This window comes from Ovis aries, chromosome 13, assembly GCF_016772045.2.
Source record: "Ovis aries strain OAR_USU_Benz2616 breed Rambouillet chromosome 13, ARS-UI_Ramb_v3.0, whole genome shotgun sequence".
In the NCBI taxonomy this organism is placed as follows: Eukaryota; Metazoa; Chordata; class Mammalia; order Artiodactyla; family Bovidae; genus Ovis; species Ovis aries.
Window position 1 is genome coordinate 28033279 of NC_056066.1, and position 21435 is coordinate 28054713.

Below are 21435 nucleotides of genomic sequence, written 5' to 3' on the forward strand. Positions count from 1 at the left end.
TATACTTGAAAAGTTTCCCAACTTGGAAAAGGAAATAGTCAATCAAGTTCAAGAGGCACAAAGAGTCCCATACAGGATAAACTCAAGGAGAAACACACCAAGACACATATTAACCAAACTAACAAAGAGTAAACACAAAGAAAGAATATTAAAAGCAGCAAGGGAGAAAAAACAAGTAACATACAAGGGAAACCCCATACACTTAACAGCTGATCTTTCAGCAGAAACTCTGCAGGCCAGAAGGGAATAGCAGGATATATTTAAAGTACTGAATGAGAAAAATCAACAACCAAGATTATTATACCTGGCAAGAATCTCATTCAAAATTGATGGAGAATAAAAAGCTTTTCAGACAAGCAAAAGTTAAGAGAATTCAGTACTACCAAATCAGCTTTACAACAAATGTTAAAGGGACTTATATAGTCAAGAAATACAAGAGAAGGAAAAAGATCTACAAAATCAACCCCAAACAAGAAAAAGGCAATAGGAACATATATATCAATAATTACCTTAAATATAAATGGACTAAATGCTCCAACCAAAAGACATAGACTGGCTGAATGGATGCAAAAACAAGACCCATATATATACTGTCTACAAGAAACCCACTTCAGACCTCAAGACACATATATACTGAAAGTGAGAGGATGGGAAAATATATTCCATGCAAATGGGAAGCAAAAGAAATCTGGAGTAGCAATCCTCATATCAGACAAACTAGACCTTAAAATAAAGCAGATTACATGAGATAAAGCAGGACGCTACATAATAATCAAGGGATCAAACCAAGAGGAAGATATAACAATTGTAAATATCTATGCACAACATAGGAGCACCTCAATACATAAGACAAACACCAACAGACATAAAAGGAGAACTGACAGTAACACAATAACAGTAGGAGACTTTAACACCCCACTCACACCAATGGACAGATCGTCAAAGCAGAAAGTTAATAAGGAGACACAAGTCTTAAATGATATATTAGATGAGATGGATCTCACTGATATCTTCAGGCCATTCCATCCAAATGCAGAAGAATACACCTTCTTCTCCAGTGCACATGGAACATTCTCCTGGATAGACCATATCTTGGGTCACAAATCAAACCTCAGTAAATTTAAGAAAATTGAAATTGTATCAAGCACCTTCTCTGACCACAACACTATGAGACTAGATATCAGTTACAAGAAAAACCTCTAAGAAACACAAATACATGGAGATTAAACAACACGTTTCTAAAAAATCAACAGGTTACTAAAGAAATCAAAAGGGAAATAAAAAAATTTCTAGAAATAAATGACAATGAAAACACAACTCAAAACCTGAGGGATGCAGCAAAAGCAGTCCTAAGAGAGAAGTTTATAGCAATACAATCCTACCTCAAGAAATAAGAAAAACATTGAACAGACAACCTAACTTTACACCTAAAACAACTGGAAAAAGAACAACAACAAAAAAAAAACTCCAAAATTAATAGAAGGAAGGAAATCATAAAGATCCGAGCAGAAATAAATGAAAAAGGAATGAAACAAACAATACTAAAGATTAATAAAGCTAAAAGCTGGTTCTTTGAGAAGATAAACAAAATTGACAAATCTTTAGCCAAACTCATTAAGAAGAAAAGATAGAAGAATCAAATCAACAAAATCAGAAATGAAAAAGGAGAGGTTACAATAGAGAATGCAGAAATACAAAGGATTATAAGAGACTATTATGAACAGTTCAGTTCAGTTCAGTTGCTCAGTCGTGTCCGACTCTTTGTGACCCCATGAACTGCAGCACACCAGGTCTCCCACCAACTATCTATCTATCACCAACTACCAGAGTCTACCCAAACCCGTGTCCATTGAGTCGGTGATGCCATCCAACTGTCTCATCCTCTGTCGTCCCCTTCTCCTCCTGCCCTCAATCTTTCCCAGCATCAGGGTCTTTTCCAATAAGTCAGCTCTTCCCATCAGGTGGCCAAAGTATGAACAACTATATGGCAATAAAATGTATAACCTGGAAGAAATGGACAGATTCTTAGAAAAGTTCAATCTTTCAAGACTGAAGTAGAAAGAAATAGAAATGATGAACAACCTAATTACAAGCACTGAAATTGAAGCTGTGATCAAAAATCTCTCAAAAATCAAAAGCCCAGGACCATATGGCTTCACAGGAGAATTCTATCAAACATTTAGAGAAGATCTAATACCTATCCTTCTAAAACTCTTCCAAAAAACTGCAGAGGAAGGAACCCTTCCAAACTCATTCTATGAGGCCACCATCACCCTGATACCAAAACCAGACAAAGGCAACACAAAAAAAGAAAACTACAGGCCAATATCACTGATGAACACAGATGCAAAAATCCTCAACAAAATTTTAGCAAATAGAATTCAGCAACACATCAAAAAGCTCACATGCTCATATATCAAGTTGGGTTTATTCCAGGAATGCAAAGATTCTTCAATACACACAAATCAATCAATGTTATACACCATATTAACAAACTGAAAGGTAAAAACCATATGATAATCTCAATAGATGCAGAAAAAGCATTTGACAAAATTCAGCACCCATTTATGATTAAAACTCTTTAAAAAATGGGCATAGAAGCAACCTCCTTCAGCAAAGTAAAGGCCATATATGATAAACCTACAGCAAACATTATTCTCAATGGTGAAAAACTGAAAACATTCCTCCTAAGATCAGGAATAAGACAAGGGTATCTACTTTCACCACTATTACTCAATATAGTTCTGGAAGTCCTAGCTATAGCAATCAGAGAAGAAAAAGAAACAAATGGAATCCAGATCAGAAAAGAAGAAGTAAAGTTCTCACTGTTTGCAGATGACATGATACTGTACATAGAAAACCCTAAAGATAGCATCAGAAAATTAGTAGAGCCAATCAGTGTGTTTAGCAAAGTTGCAGGATATGAAACCAATATACAGAAATCACTTGCATTTCTATATACTAACACTGAAAAATCAGAAAGAGAAATTAAGGAATCAATCCCATTCACCACTGCTACAAAAAGAATTAAATATCTAGGAACAAACTGACCTAAGGAGACAATAGAACTGTACACAGAAAATTATAAGACACTGATGAAAGAAATCAAACATGACATAAACAGATGGAGAGATATTTCATGTTCCTGGGTAGGAAGAATCAATATTGTGAAAATGACTATACTACCAAATGCAATCTACAGATTCAATGCAATCCCTATCAAATCACTAATGGTATTTTTCGTAGAACTAGAACAAAAAATTTCACAATTCATATGGAAACACAAAAGACACCAAATAACTAAATCAGTCTTGAAAAAGAAGAATGGAGCTGGAGGAATCAACCTGCCTGACTTCAGATTATACTACAAAGCTACAGTCATCAAGACAGTATGGTACTGGCACAAAAATAGAAATATAGACCAATGCAACAAGACAGAAAGCCCAGAAATAAACTCATGCACCTATGGGTACCTTATTTTTGACAAAGGAGGCAAGAATATACAATGGGGCAAAGACTGCCTCTTCAATAAATGATGATGGGAAAACTGGACAGCTACATGTAAAAGAATGAATTTAGAACACTTTCTAATACCATACACAGAGATAAACTCAAAATGGATTACAGACCTAAATGTAAGACCAGAAAGTATAAAACTCTTAGAGGAAAACATAGGCAGAACACTTGATGACATAAATAAAAGCATCCTCTATGACCCACCTCCTAGAGTAATGGAAATAAAAGCAAAAGTAAACAAATGGGACCCGATTAAACTTAAAAGCTTTTGCACAGCAAAGGAAACTATAAGCAAGGTGAAAAGACAACCTTCAGGATGGGAGGAAATAATAGCAAATGAAACAACTGACAGAAGATTAATTTCCAAAATATACAAGCAGCTCATACAACTCAATGCCAGAAAAACAAACAACCCAATCAAAAAGTGGGAAAAAGACCTAACCAGACATTTCTCCAAAAAAAGACATACAGATGGCTAACAAACACATGAAAAGATGCTCAACATTGCTCATTATTAGAGAAATGCAAATCAAAACCACAGTGAGATATCACCTCACACTGGTCAGAATGGCCCTCATCAAAAAGTCTACCAAGAATAAATGCTGGAGAGGGTGTGGAGAAAGGGGAACACTCTTGAACTGTTGGTGGGAATGTAAATTGATCCAGCCACTATAAAAGACGGTATGGAGCGATGGAGGATACAGGATGCTTGAGGCTGGTGCACTGGGATGACCCAGAGAGATGGTATGGGGAGGGAGGTGGGAGGGGGTTCAGGATTGGGAATATGTGTACACCTGTGGCAGATTCATGCTGATGTATGGCAAAACCAATACAGTATTGTAAAGTTAAAAAAACTAGAAATAAAACCACCATATGACCCAGCAATTCCACTCCTAGGCATACACCCCGAGGAAACCAAAATGGAAAAAGAAACAGGTATCCCATTGTTCATCACAGCACTATTTACAATAGCTAGAACATGGAAACAACTTAGCTGTCCATAAACAGATGAATGGACAAGAAGTTGCGGTACATATACACAATGGAACATTACTCAGCCATAAAAAACACATTTGAGTCAGTTCTGATGAGGTGGATGAATCTGGAACCTATTATACAGAGTGAAGTGAGTCAGAAAGAGAAAGATAAACATCATATTCTAACACACACATACAGAATCTAGAAAAATACTGAAGAATTTATTTATAATATATTCTTGCAGCAGTGGAGAAACAGACATAGAGAACAGACTTATGGACAAGGGGAGAGGGGAGGAGAGGGTGAGATGTATGGAAAGAGTAACACAGAAACTTACATTTCCATGTGTAAAACAGATAGCCAATGGGAACTGCTGTATGGCTCAGGAAACTCAAATAGGCGCTCTGTATCAACCTAGAGGGGGAGGATGGGGAGGGAGATGGGAGGGAGGTTTAAGAGGGAGGGGATATGTGTATACCTATGGCTGATTCATGTTGAGGTTTGACAGAAAACAACAAAATTCTGTAAAGCAGTTATTGTTCAATAAAAAAATAAATTAAAAAAATTCTATTCAAGATGATTCTTCTGTTAGGATTATTTTCCAGTGTAACTCCACCATCAATAAACAGCATAAAAGAAAAAAAAATGAGTTAGTGACATTCACACTGATCTTGCCGAAACATCTGTGTAAAATAGTCATGATAAAGATTATTGATTGACATAGAGATACATAGATACAGATAGATAGAGGACAGAGAGATAATACATGAAAGAAAGATAGGGGGAAGAAATCTGTGTCTGTGTACAGCAGTTAGGACATCCTCCAGGGCATCTTCCCAAACCAGGGATTGAACCCCTCTGTTGGCAGGCAGGTTCTTTACCACTAGTGCCACTGGGAAGCCCAGACATGTTAGTGCACCAGTGTTATTTGGGAGCCTATTAGGAACGCAGAGTCCCAGGACCCACCCCAGAACAGCTGAATCTGAATCTGCATTTGATGAGATCCTCAGATGATCCCTTTGTTCACTGATACTGGAGAAGCACTGCTTTGAGCAGCCTAGAACAGCGATCTTCAGTAACTGTTGCCCAAGTGACACTGAGGGTAGAAACATATATCTTAACAAGCACAGCTCCTCTGGTTGAGTCAGGGGCGAGTTATATAAGTCTTCTTGACCCCCTAGTGGTACCTCCCATTGCTGCCAGTGGGTACTTTTACTTCTATAGGGGAAACAAGGGTGCCCAGTGCTTGTACCCTAATGTCTACTGTCCCAGAGGGCATCAGCCACCACTTTCTGAACAACATCTAAGCCCCGGCTTACTATGGGAGCTCAAGCAATAATCAAGTCATCTCTAACAAGTGGTTTTGAAGCAAGTTTATGTGCAGAAGCACAGGACATAAGAAAAATCAAAGAAAGCAGGCAGATAGCACATTTAATATGAAAGAAAGATAAGACAAAGAGAGAAACGAGAGTAGCCCTATAGTCAGAACTGTCAGACAAAGTATAGAGTGCCCAGCTGAATTTGAATTTTACGTAAACAACATGAAGACAGACTTATACTAAAGCACTATTTGTTTGTTATTTACCTGAAATTCTAAATTTACCTGGGTATCCCATATTTTCACTTGCCAAATCTACCAACGCTCATTCCTCCCTCAAGAACACTTTTCTCCCAATCTCAAGGCCCAGGAATTTCCTTCCAGATTGGACTCCAAGCAGATTCCCCTCAAAGAGGTCTCTGCCTGGGTTCAAACCCTGGATCTGCCGATGGTGGCAGCTGTGGAACCCTGGGAGAATGATTTAATCTCTGTCTTCCTCTTCTGTAAAGCAGGGAGGCAGGAAAACCTATCTCACAGGACTGTCTGGGGGCTAAAGGAGAAGGTATCTGTAAGTCAGTGTGTTAGTCACTCAGTCCAGTTCAGTTCAGTCGCTCAGTCGTGTCCAATCTTTGCAACCCCATGAACCATAGCACACCAGGCCTCCCTATCCATCACCAACTCCTGGAGTCCACCCAAACCCATGTCCATCAAGTCGATGATGCCATTCAACCGTCTCATCCTCTGTTGTTTCCTTCTCCTCCTGCCCTCAATCTTTCCCAGCATCAGGGTCTTTTCCAGTGAGTCAGCTCTTCACATCAGGTGGCCAAAGTATTGGAGTTTCAGCTTCAGCATCAGTCCTTCCATTGAACACCCAGGACTGAGCTCCTTTAGGATGGACTGGTTGGATCTCCTTGCAGTCAAAGGGACTCTCAAGAGTCTTCTCCAACACCACAGTTTAAAAGCATCAATTCTTTGGTGCTCAGCTTTCTTTATAGTCCAACTCTCACATCCATACATGACCACTGGAAAAACCATAGCCTTGACTAGACGGACCTTTGCTGGCAAAGTAATGTCTCTGCTTTGTAATATGCTGTCTAGGTTGGTCATAACTTTTCTTCCAAGGAGTAAGCATCTTTTAATTTCATGGCTGCAATCACCATCTGCAGTGATTTTGGAGCCCAGAAAAATAAAGTCAGCCACTGTTTTCCCATCTATTTCCAATGAAGTGATGGGACCAGATGCCATGATCTTAGTTTTCTGAATGTTGAGCTTTAAGCCAACTTTTTCACTCTCTTCTTTCACTTTCATCAAGAGGCTTTTAGTTCTTCTTCACTTTCTGCCATAAGGGTGGTGTCATCTGCATATCTGAGGTTATTGATATTTCTCCTGGTAATCTTGATTCCAGCTTGTGCTTCCTCTAGCCCAGCGTTTCTCATGATGTACTCTGCATATAAGTTACATAAGCAGGGTGACAATATACAGCCTTGATGTACTCCTTTTGCTATTTGGAATCAGTCTGTTGTTCCATGTCCAGTTCTAACTGTTGATTCCTGACCTGCATATAGGTTTCTCAAGAGGCAGGTCAGGTAACTCAGTCGTGTCCAACTCTTTGTGACCCCATGGACTGTAGCCCGCCAGTCCATGGACTGTCCATGGGATTCTCCAAGCAAGAATACTGGAGTGGGTTGCCATTTCCTTCTCCAGAAGATCTTTCCGACGCAGGGATTGAACCCAAGTCTCCTGTACTGCAGGCAGACTTTACCATTTGAGCCACCAGGGAAAACTGATAACAGTAAAGTAAAGCACAAAGTCGGAGCTCACTGAATAAAAATGTACTTTATATCGTTGTCTATCAAGGTCTTGTGGGTCTCTTCCTTTCCATCTAAATTTGCTGCTGGTCATTTCCTTGGAGAACTGAGATTAATCTGCAGGCGGAGGGGAAGGGAAAAGAGGATGTGGTGCTGGAAAGACACAGAAGGGGTTGCTTTCCCTCATTCTGAGGGGCCTGGCCTGGCCAGGCCACCCTGGTCCCTGCATTTCCGTTCTATCTCCCCCAGGGGCCATGCTGGGGGATGTGCTGGGGAAGGAGGGAGGAGAACATGTCACTTAACATTTGCTCCTTGACCCCGGCTGACCCAGTTCATTCACTGCAGGATGGAAGGAAGTGCACTCGGGAGCCCTTCCTTTGCCAGAGCTTCTTGGCCGGATGTCAGCCATCAGGGAGCGAGATTCTGCCTCTGTGACAGTGAGCTGAGCAACGGGCGTTCCCATAGCCTGGCCAGGTGGACTAGCCCAGGACAATGACACCTGAGATCTCAAGGTCAGACATGCTCAGAAAACTGCTGAGCAACAGAGCCAGCATTTGGGAAGTGTTATTTCTTCTTCTGGGAGTAAACATGACATGGAAGCCTCATCACCTCCCAGCTTTTGTTTTCATTTTTGTTCCCATGAACGCCAAGATCAGAGACTAGATTCTAGTAATGAACTGGCCTTCTGCATTAAACAAATAAAACAAGAAAGCCAAGGTATCAGGGGGTAGGGGCGGAATTTAAAGTCTCCTCCCCACAAAGAGAAGATATTGAGGCCAGGTTTCGCGGTTGCTTCAAGCCAGCATCCCTCATGGAAATCAAACAATTCTCCCGAAACTGTGATCTGAATGCTGCGGTTCCCCTGAAACTGTCCCAGGCTTTCCTCCTCTGCTTGGCGCTGACCCATCGCCTGCGGCAGCAGCACTTTCCCAGGAAGCTATTGTTATTTGTGTATCTGATGGTTGACAGCAGAGCACGCTGACAGCAAAATTTAGAAAGGCAAAGAAAAAAAGAAGCAGAGGGTGAAAAGGACAAAAAGGAAGCTTCCAGCATCCTGGTGGGAACATGGAAGCAGACACACCTTTCTTTTAGCCCTCAGCTCAGCAAGTTAGGGCTCCTCAGAAAAGCCATCCTCAGGCAGAGTTACAGCCTGGCTGGAGGGTGGGCGTTGGGCATGGAGACACTGAATGAGGCTGTGCCCCTCTGACCCTCCCCTGGGGCTACTGTCTGGCGTGTATTCTCTGATCTTCCCCCAGAATATCCCTCCGACCGCCACCGAGGGGCTGCATTAAGTCACTGAGCCCACACAGCACACAATGGGGGTGACATGGAGGGGCTCTGTTTTTTGGGGCTGAACATTCCAAATGAATTCATTTCCTTCTGGGAAAAAGCACTGCCTTGTTCAGAGCATGAAGTTCCCAGGGCTCGGCTTACCGGGCAGCATTCTGAATACACCTGTTGGGATCTTCGGCGCTGCCAGGAGAAGGGATGCTGCATGCTTTGCTTTGTTTTCTCCCCCTAGCTGACTGTTTCCAGGGTGTTGATTTCCCTGACAGAATCTAACTGAAACAGGGTTTGGGTTAGGACTCCACGCTGCCTGGGAGGGAGCAAAACATATGCACACAAATATACAGCAGACCCTTCAACAACACGGTTTTGAACCATGTAGGCTCCCTTATATGGATTTTTTTTTTTTTAGTAGAACACTACAGTACTACCTAATCTGTGGATGGTGAATTCTCAGATATGGAGGAATTGCGGATAGAAAAGAAGTGCAAATCTGGATGACTAACTATAAACTACACGTGGGTTTTCCACTGTGTCAAGAGCTGGCACCACTACGTGCTACGTTGTTTAAGAGTCAACTGCAGGGGCTTCTCTGGTGGCCCAGTGGTTAAGAATCGCCTTGCAATGCAGGGGACACAGGTCTGATCCCTGATCAGGGAACCAAGACCCCACATGCCTCAGAGCAACTAAGGCTGCGTGTCGCAACTACTGTGTCTGTGCACCAGAGCTAGAGAGTTAGCAAGCAGCAACAAACGATCCTGCATGATGCAATGAAGAGCCTGTGTGCCACAACTAAGACCCAATGCAGTCAAATAATTAATTTAAAAAATTTTTAAAAAGTCAACTGTATACATGGAATATAAGGGTAAACTAGGAAATTAAAAAAAAAAAATGAAATCGCTCAGTTGTGTCCGACTCTTTGCGACCCCGTGGACTGTAGTCTACCACGCTCCTTTGTCCATGGGATTTTCCAGGCGAGAGTACTGGAGTGGGTTGCTATTTCCTTCTCCAGGAAATTAAGGACAATGTAAAAAAGAAAAAAAGAGAAAATAACAGAAATGAGTTAAATGGAAGAGAAAAAATGAAAAGGCAGCTAGAACAAGCAAATTAGCCCTACTTTAGCTCTAAGTTTCCTGGCGGCAGAGGTAAAAAAGGTAATTGAGCAGAATTATAAACTTATTTGCTCCAAAAGGAATGAACAGGATGGACCTTATATAAGGAATACTGAATAACATAATCAACATTATCTTTAACTGTCACTTTGAAAAAGTCCCAGAAGCATTTTTACACATGTTTCTTCTGTCGGCTTTCTGAGCAAGGTGGAACCTGACCCACTCTCTGCTTGTCCACAGTTCAGTCTGTGCCCAGACCTGTCTGTGGCTCTGTAACTTGTTCAAGGGATTCCTCCGGACCCTTCCTCCTACCTCTGCTCTGAACCAACTTCTCCTCTGACTTCTCTGGTCTCCATCGACCATTTCAACCCTGATTTTCCCCAGGTCCATCCAATTCTTTCCCTCTCAGGACACACCCACCTGTCCATAGGGCTTCTTTTAGGGATTCCTGCCAATAGTGAATTCTCATTCCTTGCCTTGGTTTTATGTCCTATAAATCCTGCCCACCCTACTCCATGTTCTGCCCAAGTCCTAGCTCTCTTGGCCTTAGCGCAGACCCAGATAGCATCCTGCATGACTGTGAAAAAGGGTTTCAGCCTTCAATAAGGATGGTGGTGGTTTAATCGCTAAGTTGTGTCCAACTCTTGCGACCCCATGGCGACTCTTGGACCCCAGGGTAGCCTGCCAGGCTCCTCTCTCCATGGGATTTTCAGCTCAATAAGGATGAGCTAAATCTTAATTTTAAAAAATATCGTCAGGGAGCTGAGAAAATATGGTTCAGGTGTGTTGATATTTGATTGTTTAACTCCAGAATGATAAAGTTTAAAGGGATTAAAGTAATGAATAGATACAATGTCCCTCAAGGGATTAAAATAATGAATAGATACAGTGTCCCTCAATTTGCTCTTCCTACTCATCCCTAGGAAGACTTTGGTTAAGTGCTGGAAGGCAGGCAATTCACAGTTGCCTCATCTAGCTAGAGGTAGAAATGGAGATATTCTGAGATTAAAATTAAAGAGATACATCTCTGCTATAGGTCCGAGTGAGAGGAGCCACGTGGAAGGGACAGTTGGAAAGTGTGCCTTGTACTGTCTCTCTGCTGGAGCAGCATTCCACCTTGACCTCCCAGTAAGATCAAGAGTTCCTGTGGGTAGAGCCAAGGCTTTCATCAGAAAAGGAACTGTGAATCTATTCAAGTTCCTGCTCAAGGACTTGGCTGAGACCCCAGAATTCTCCTCCATCAAGCATGAAAGAGATGATTGAAAATGAAAAAAATATTTAGTTCAGCTGTTACTGGCCAACCACCTGGATCATAAAAGAACTTCATTTTGGTTCTTGTGCAATGTCTGGTTTGGGGTAAGACCACACACTGCTGCTCTGTAAATATGAGTTAGCAGCAAAGTATACCTCTAGGTGATGGAGTGATTGCTTCATTGGATTGTTCAATTGTTCAATATAGTCCACTTTGATATCAGGGAACATTTGCCAAAAGCAAACAAATGGGCTGATGCTTAGATGCCCTAATAAGGTTATGATTAGATCATAGGTTTAGTAGCTTCTTGAGTTCTATTCCTCTTCAGTTCAGTTCCGTTCAGTCGCTCAGTCGTGTCCAACTCTTTGTGACCCCATGAATCACAGCATGCCAGGCCTCCCTGTCCATCACCAACTCCCGGAGTTCACTCAGACTCACATCCATTGAGTCAGTGATGCCATCCAGCCATCTCATCCTCTGTCGTCCCCTTCTCCTCCTGCCCTCATCCCTCCCAGCATCAGAGTCTTTTCCAATGAGTTAACTCTTCGCATGAGGTGGCCAAAGTACTTAGCATCATTCCTTCCAAAGAAATCCCAGGGTTGATCTCCTTCAGAATGGACTGGTTGGATCTCCTTGCAGTCCAAGGGACTCTCAAGAGTCTTCTCCAACACCACAGTTCAAAAGCATCAATTCTTCAGCGCTCAGCCTTCTTCATAGTCCAGCCCTCACATCCATACATGACCACAGGAAAAACCATAGCCTTGACTAGACGGACCTTAGTCGGCAAAGTAATGTCTCTGCTTTTGAATATGCTATCTAGGTTGGTCATAATTTTTCTTCCAAGGAGTAAGTGTCTTTTAATTTCATGGCTGCAGTCACCATCTGCAGTGATTCTGGAGCTCAAAAAAATAAAGTCTGATACTGTTTCCACTGTTTCCCCATCTATTTCCCATGAAGTGATGGGACTGGATGCCGTAAAACCCTGCTCTCAGCCAATAGGATGCTGTCTTCCTATTTCTTATAGCTGAAGGATATTCAATTTATTTTAGTGTGTTTTAAAATTTGCATTTGATCTATCAGGTTTTTTTTTTTTTTAATTCTGATTTAGTAGTAGGATTATGATGCCAGCTGGAGGGTCTAAAGGATCTGTTCCAAGATTCATTTTTTGTATCACCACGTCTCCTTTTTATGATATGCAAGACTAGGAAGAGAGAATATATAGGTATTTGGTGTGGGATGGTGCTCATTTTATTGTAGAAGTAAAAAACTGGCACCTTATGGACCAAATGTAGCCGGTAAACATGGTTTCTTTAGCATGTCATGTTTTTCTTTAAGCTTAGACTTGTTGCTGGCATATGAAAATTGAGATATTTCACCTCTTTTTCACACACATATATACATACACACATACATATATGTGTGTATATATATATTCTTAATTAAAAGAAAATTGCATTAAAATTTTCCTCTGGAAAATCAGAAGATCCAGGCAGGAACACCAGCCCCAGTTTCCCAAAGGTAAAGCTCAGTAGTAACTGGCCATTGGCTAAGACACAAGTTCTCCAGTTTGCAAGGTACCACTTTCCTTCCTGACCTCCGTGTATTTGACCTGCTTGACTCTGGTAGGCATCTGAGTTGTGATGCCTGTGTGGCGCCCTATTTTATAGGATGGCCAGAATGAACAGAGGCAGCCCAGAGGAGTTACAGAAGACTGAATACAAACCCTTGAAAACAGTCCACTTCTGATGGGTGGGTCTCAGAAGGAGCAAGAAAAGTCTTGCCTTGCTCAGGCCCTATTCTAAGACACACAATCCATGTTTCTCTCATGCCACCTTAAAGCCATTCGACTGAAGGAAAAAGGAAGTCACAGACTTGAGAAGACACTTTTGTTTGCGGTTGGCCTTTGGTTCTGTGCTCTCCAGAGAGGACCTCAGAATACAGGTCCAGGGATGGTGCTAGAAATAGGACTCAGACGGTAAAGAATCTGCCTGAAATGTGCGAGACCTGAGTTAGATCCCTTGGTCAGAAAGGTCCCCTGGAGAAAGGAATGGCAAACCTCTCCAGTATTCTTGCCTGAGAAGTCCATGGACAGAGGAGACTGGCAGGCTCTAGTCCATGGGGTCACAGAGAGTCAGACATGACTGAGCGACTAATACTTTCACAGTGATTAAGAATGGACTCTGAGCCTGAGCCAAATGCCTCAGGATAGTGGTATTCACCCCTTCTCCCCACCCCCAGGTGATGGAATGAGATGGCTCACAGCCTGGGGACCTTGGCTTCTGCTCCCTGGACACAGCCCTCAGGAGGAGGACAGAGCTGTCACCAGGGGCCCTGGTGTGAGCTTATTATTCTATGCTGCTGATATCAAATCAGCGAGTGACCCCTCCCATGTGTTTCCAGAGGACTCTTCTTTCTTTGGTAGCTCCTCTCCCTAAATGCTCTGATACTGGAAAACTTAGAACTAGGACCCAGTGGGATGGTGGAGGGAAAAGGGGTTTCCCTTCTTTATTCTACCCCTAGGTTGACATCTTAACAAGAAGGATTCTAGATCCTAGCACCTGCATTGCTGCCTATATGTGGATGGACCTGGCCATGCAACACAGCAGTGCAAAGCAAGGATATTACTGCACACATGCAGAAGAAGAGCTTTCTTGATGGCACTGGAGACGGAACTCATCCAAACCCAGACACACCTGATTCTGCTTGAGAAATGAAACAGTTTAATTCCCTAACATCAGCCCAGAATCGTGGGCGGGACTCACAACACATCTGCCTTTAAAGTTTTTCTTTCAGTAGTTTAAATTTGATGTACCTAAATGTAAGATGAAAGTGGGCGAGGAGAGGAACTATGTATGTGCTAATCTGGTGGATATTTTCAATTGTCCCACATAGAAACCCTTTGATCAATAGGATCTGCATAAAGCACCGTGTTTCCATTACTAAAGGCCTTCACCTTCCTTCAGCCCAACTGGCAGATAAGACCAAGATTTTCTTCTAAAAGAAATGCCGTGAGGACTCATTGAGACAGAGCCTCATGTCAAAAACATGATTTCTTCCAGTTCAATCCAAAATCCATCTGCTTTTACAGAATAGGTCTAAACCCCAACACTCAGGGTTCAAATCAGGACCTACTCATTTCAGGCATTTGGTGGCTGCCTCAGCCCTAAATTATACTTTCTAAATCTATTCTGGGACTCGGCTGGGTTATGAAGCTCTGACACATGATAGCAGCAACCCATTTTTAAAACATTTTCAGGAGTGAAACAAAACAAACAAAGCAAAAGAAAAGAGGTGTGGTGTTTTTTTTTTTAGAGAGATCTTAGGAAAATTAAGCACAATAGTGGTGGGGTGCTGGCTTTTGACACAGGTGACCAATGTGAGATGTTGAAATTGGTCTTTCATTTTTTTTGCTTTTTCTTTCCTCGCTGGACTAGTTCTCAGGGACTGACTGCAGTTCTATTTTTCTAACATAGTGGTTCAAGTTGAGGAGGGGGAGCTGTTTAAAACAGGAGCACTGAGTTTCTAGGATGCTTCGGGGAGGAAGATTCACTACTGGCCTTGGTTGTGGTAACCTTCACCCATTAGTCCTCATCCTGGGCTCCACTTGCTTGGTCCAGGACTGACCTCAGGTTGAGTAAGAATTGTCCTGAGAGTTTCTCCCTTTTCCTGTTTCCTGTATTTCCCCCTCTCTGCACTGTGCTCTTTTCTCTCCCGCACTGGTACCTATTATTTTTTTTCTTTCCAGGAAGGCTTTCCAGGTGGCCCAGATGGTAAAGAATCTGCCTGCCAATGCAGGAGACACAGGAGATGCTGGTTTGATCCCTGGGTTGGGAAGATGCCCTGGAGGAGGAAATAGCAACCCAGTCCAGTATTCTTGTCTGGAAAATTCCATGCACAGAGGAGCCTGGCGGGCTGTAGTCTGTGGGATCACAGAGAGTTGGACACAACTGAATGACTGAGCACACACATACTTCTGGTAATGTTTCTCAAACTTTAGTCCATGTTATAATCCTCAGAGGTTCAGATTCAGTATGTCTTGCGGGGAGACCATGTATCAGTGGGTTTTGACAACACCTGGGTGACTCTGATGCACATGGTTTGCACACAGGCTTTTTGATAACACTGTACTCAGATGATCTCCTAGTCCTTATAGTACTAAAGGCAGCCCTGGATAGTCCAACATTCCTTCTAAGCATTTCTCTTCAATTCTCTTTGCACCTCACTCGATGCACCTTCTTTGCCTTCTTTGTTGGTTCCCCCTCCTGGGACTGACCTCTAAACGTGGGTCCAGTCCTCTGACATTTCTTTGCGCCACTGTTCAGGTCTTGCAGCTGTTAACATCATCCTCCAAGAGTGTCCCAGACAATGTTCAATCATTGACTCCCCACGGAAAATAGCCCCGAATTATAAAGTTGGCCAATTTCCGTGGTGTAAATTCTCCCATCACCAACCCTTTCAAGCTGGCCACTGTGGTCACTGAAAGTGGCCACACATCGGGAAGAGATGCCATAGTCAGCTCTTCAGGGCCAGAGATATGCCGGTCCTATCAACCACAGATTACTGTCCACATTTACATCTCCAATGCAGACTCTTGCCTAAACACCAAACGTGTTTTTAACGTCCTCCATTTGCATTTTTAGTCATCCTCTCAGGTTTAACACATCCAAACAGAACCCCTTATCTCCCTGTCCCTGCTGTCAACACCACTCAGCTTGTCTTGCAGTGTTTCCTATCTTAATGTCAACTCCACTCTCTGGGTGCTCAGAACTCCTTCTTGACTCCTCTTTCTCTGTCGTTCAATCCATCAGTCAATCCTGTCAACCCTACATTCTAGCTAAATCCAAATTCATTCATTTCTCACCACCTCCAGAGTCAGCATCTCTCATCAAGATTCTTACACTCATGACCTAATGAGTTACCCACTTCCTTGCCCAGTTCTCTCTTGGCCTACTAGCAGCAGGGGCTCCTTTAAAAACGTGTCAGCTGAGGTCATCTTTCTGTCCCCAAACCACTGGTCTCCTTCTGTCCTGCTTAGAGTCCTTCTTGTGGTTGGTGCAGCCCTCTGTCATCAGGGCTCCAGACACTTCCCTGGCTGCTGCTCCCAACCACTTAACCCCACCCCCTCACATGTACACCCGTGGAGGATTCATGTTGATGTATGGCAAAACCAACACAGTATTGTAAAGTAATATAAAGTAAAAAAAAAAATTTTTTTTGTAGAATTAAAAAATTGAATGTTGGGCCCTAGACATTAGAATCCTTGGGATATTTATATTCTAAGACTGATTTTGTTTGATTGAACTTGAACCACATTTTCCAGAAATTATTAATACGCTTCTAAAAGCCTTATTGGTTTTTCCTGATTAATGTTCCAATAGAGGAATTGGAAGGACCATTGGGAATGCAATCTATCCATGTGGAAATGTGACCTTGGGCATGTTTGAGAGAAGTCAGCAGGCAGTGGAGGAAAATGATCTGGGCATATTTATGGACTATTACTGATTCTAACTGGTAAGGAATAGGGTTGCCCATGCACTCGGAAGGGTTAATTGTGTAGTAGGGTCTCAGGAAGTTTTTCTTTTTTTCCACTCTTTTAAAGATTCTTTTCCCATATACCTGATTACAGAGTATTGAGTAGAACAAGAAGATTTTCATGAGCAAGTTCCCTACTAATACAATTAACATCCTAAATTGAGCCACTCTGTTAGAACTGACCAGGACACAGATATTGACATGCATAAGGAAGGCAAGCACTTTGCAACCTCATCTTTTGGTTGACAATTCTGTTTGAGTTTATGATCGTGAAAACATTCTTTTTATTCATGTACTCATTCAATAAATGTGTATTCATTCAATAAATATGCTATATATGTGCCAGGTACTGCTCTAGGCTCTGAGACTTAGTAGAAGAATTGATCACATCCTTTGAAGCAATTAGTTATTGAGTGTCCATGAAAGGAAGAGAAAAGAGACTGAAAATCCACAGATGTGGTTCATCCACTCCCAGATTAGAAACCATAGACCCACGGCAGAGTCTTCTGCTCTATTGTTTCCTACACACAGATGCTTGTTCTCAGAGGTGCATTGATAAATCAGTACAAATATCAGTGGATTGTTTTCAACTATGCACTCAAAAAAAAAAACCCTCTTATATTACACAGGTGGATAGTGTTCACCCTGCTAGAGCAATTTATAAGAGATCTGCTTTCAGAATACCTATAGAGAGTGTCCTGAGAATAGAGGATTGGTTTTAGGAACATGGCTGCAAGATGGTGGGTTGAAATATACCCAGAAGGGACTCTCTCTCTGCTGCAATGCAGAACAACTTTGCTGGAGTAAATGGATTTGGGTGTTTTAGATCCCAACTTACCTAAAAGGAAGTCCTACATGGTACTAGCCCCTCTGACTTCAGAAGGCTGTGTTCAGTTCTCCAGAAAGTGATCTCAAAGTGTTGGGCACTTCATAAGCTGTCCTAGGAATATGGACTCAACTTTCAAAGAGATTAATTTTTCTCTCCAATTGAGAATGACACTCATGACTAAAAATCCAAAACAACCGACTCATTTATTTCCTTTTTATGTGAAGACACAGAAAGCACCGGAACTAGCTAATTTCTTCAAGCTAGCATCTTGTCCAGACAATCTGTCTTGGCAATAATCTCACCATGGGGCAGTGGTTCTCAATGTGGCCATGCAGTAGAATCACCTGGGGGCTTAACTATGATGGTGCTTGGGTCCCTTCTCCAGAGATGCTGATATTTGTTGGTTTGGGGGTATAGCTTGGTTGCTGGGATTTTTAAAGCTTCTCAGGTGCTTCCACAGTGAAGCCAAAGTTGAGAAGCACTGTTTTAGGAGGAGTGATGGTGTTTGACCCAAAATGTTAACAAGAGTCCTAAGAAGAAATCAGGACCTGGGGGCAAGTAGTCTAAAGAGGAAAATCATTGCCTGGTTTCATGCTGAGCTTGAAAGCTAAAGTTTCGTGCAGGATGGTGAGGGTCCTGTGGGTCCTGACCATCTGAATGTTAAATAACCACCAGCCCCAGTTTTGCTGGTGCAAAATGTGTCCATGCCACTGTGTTTCACCTTTCCTCCAGCCTGAGGAATGAGAACCCTGGTGTGGTACCCAGTGGAGGGACAGCCTTTCAACTATGCCATCTCGTTCTGGCCAAGACAAGAAGCCATTGATTTAAATTTGACATGAGCTGCTGTGAGAAATAAAATAAAAGTTGGCGCACCACATTTGGGTGGGTCGAAATTCCATGGGACTGACCCACGTGTACAACATGGCCTTCAATACAGCCTGTGAACCCAAGAACTGGAGTCCCTGATACAATTCATGTTCTTCCTCCTCCAGAGATGTGTGAATTTATAGAAGGAACAAAACCTATGCAGGATGAGGGGGTTGGATAATAATATGTGTGAATACACTGATCTGTCTGAACCATTTCTTGGCTGTCTGCTTTCGATGGTAATAAATATCCACTAAAAGCTGTCTGCTGTATGTGTTTTTGGTAAAGTCTTGCACTTCCCTGCATGAATACATTCAGAATGTAAGCACCACACACTCCACGACAGAGACTCTGTTGTACTCTGAATGCCTAAGTTATGCAGCTTAGCAGCTGTGATAATGCAGTGGTTTGCAAAATAATAGATGGGCCACACGTCAACCTGGAATAACACGTCAAGTAATGAATAATGTGGGTGCAAAAAGGTTTAATTTATACTGTGTTAAAGATACTGCTCCAAAAATACCACACCATTTCAGATTTTCCAGGACAAAAAGAAATCCTATTTTACTTGGATATTTAAATAATTGCAGTAAAAGAGAATGCTATCTTATTTATTTATTTTTTTCAATAAAGATATCCAATTTCTACTACTCTGTGAAGAGACAGATACTGAATCTGATCAACTGTTCAGATACACACATTCCCCTGCAAGACATATGCTTTGGTCTGAGATCTCAGAATGAATAGGAGAAAAGCATTTGTCTCCTCAGTTTGCATATAAGCATGGACACATTTTCCACCAGCAAAAATGGGGCTGGTGGCCACATAACATGAGATGTGTGGCTCTTCCTGTTTATGGCTTCATTCTGATCCTCTTCCCCAATTTTCTCCCTGAGGGAAGCTTCTGGCATCTTTCAGATTTCATTCATTCTCTCCTCTAGGGAATGTTATCACCCTCCTGTTAGGAACCAGGGGCCAAGTTGTGCCTCCCATCCTCCAGGAGCATGTCATCATGTGGAGAATGAACGTGAAGGAAACAGGTTGACAATAGGCAGATTCAGTGCAGTGTCATTTGTGCTATTATAAAGGACATTTTACCACTTCAATATTCTTGGGCTTCCCTCATGGCTCAGCTGGTAAAGAATCCACCTGCAATGTGGGAGACCTGGGTTCAATCCCTGGGTTGGGAAGATCCCCTGGAGGAGGTCATGGCAACCCATTTCCGTATTCTTGCCTGGAGAATTTCATTGACTGTATAGTCCATGGGGTCACAAAGCGCCAGACATGGCTAAGTGACTTTCTCTTTCACTTTCAAAGGACATTCAAGGGTTTCCTAGACAGCGCTAGTGGTGACAGAAAAAAAGAACCAGCCCTCTAATGCAGGAGAGGCCAGAGACACAGGTTCCATTCCTAGGTTGGGAAGATCCCCTGAAGGAGGGCATGGCACCCTGCTCCAATATTCTTGCCTGGAGAAGCCCATGGACAGAGGAGCCTGGTAAGCTACAGTCCATGGGCCACAAAGAGTCTGGCATGACAGAAGCGACTTAGCACACACACTCAAGGGACATATGGAGAGCTGAGAGAGCCTGAAGGAAGGAAAAACAGTTATTCATACTTGGGGAAGGGACAGGGTACCTGGAAAGGCATCCCACAGGATGCTATCTTTAGGCTGAAGGGTGTGAATAGGGAGTTGAGTAGGTGGAAGGAGAAGGCAGTGTGTATCAAGCCTACAAAAGCACATGCAAAGGCCGTGTGAAAGGGAGAGCATAGGGAGGAACCACAGATATGTTCAGTATGGTTGGAGGGTGCAATATCCAGAGTAAAGGGGGGGAGAGATTAAGCTGGAGAGGTTCTCAATTATGAAGGGCCTAGTAATTATCTTTAGGCATTTGTACTTATCCTGAGGCAGGGATTTTAAGTACACAAGTGGAAGATGATAGGGGCCTGAACTAAGAAATGGGGAGGGTGTGAGATGAGAGATGTGAGAGAGATTCTGGAGCTAGAACCGGCAGCATATGGTGAGTGATTAGATGGGGGACCCTAAGGAAGGGGAAGATACCTGGGTTCCTGTGTGGGTGTTCAGGTGGCTGGTGGAGTTGGAGGAAGAGGAACAGGATTGTGGGTGAGATGATGAGTTCCACTTCGAACATGTTGAATGTGAGGGGTTGAGACACTCAAGAGAAGAGAGGTATCCAGTCCACCCTAGGACACGTGGGTCTGGCTGATAGAATAAATAGCAGGGAGATGGGCATCCTTAATAAATGGACACAGTACAGACTTCCCTGGTGGTCCAGTGGCTAAGACTCTGTACTCTTAATGCAAGAGGCCTGGATTCAATCCCTGGGCAGGGAACTGGATCCCACATGCCTCAACTAAAAGATACCTCATGCCACAATGAAGATCAAAGATCGCATGCCACAACTAAGACCCAGAGCAGCTAAATAAATAAATATTTTAAAGAAATACACACATTAAAGCAATGCAGGCCAGATATAGCTTGGCCCACTTTTAGGTTTTGGACATACAAAGGTAATCTCCATCATGAAACCATTTCCTCATATTATAGAGTCATTGAAGTTTAATAAAAACGTTCCTCCCATCACCAAAGTAAACTCCTCCCCCCACTTACAGGTCCACACTTGCTCTTTACTTAACTCATTTATACATTATGTTCTTACATTTATTAGAATTTTCCATGAAGTTCAGTTTTACCTTTCCAGCTGTAGAAGCAAAAGGCCTTACAGAAGTCATCTAGGCTTGAATAAGTTGACTTAGTTGGCACTGGTGTGCAGTGAATTTGAAACACTCTGATTTTCATGTTTACATAAAATTGGGAGTCCAAGGAAAATTATCACCAGGAAGTACTTCTGTCTTGGCTTTATCAAGTGAATGACCCTTAAAGAACCTCTCCAGGTAACAGTAAGTGCGACTGACAA

The 21435-nt window shown here is 42.5% G+C and overlaps 1 protein-coding gene across 7 annotated transcripts in view; it reads right to left on the minus strand.

Moving 5' to 3' along the window:
* The window catches only part of FRMD4A (FERM domain containing 4A), a 703559-nt gene that overhangs the window by 342988 nt on the left and 339136 nt on the right, over nt 1-21435 (minus strand). The window contains exon 2 of one of the 7 annotated variants that reach the window (XM_042230562.2): nt 1-20720. This exon is cut by the window's left edge and continues 16627 nt beyond it. The exons of the other annotated variants lie outside the window; for them this stretch is intronic. The gene's annotated coding sequence lies outside the window, so the exon portion shown is untranslated. The remainder of the gene's footprint in view (nt 20721-21435) is intronic. 7 annotated transcript variants of the gene reach the window in all.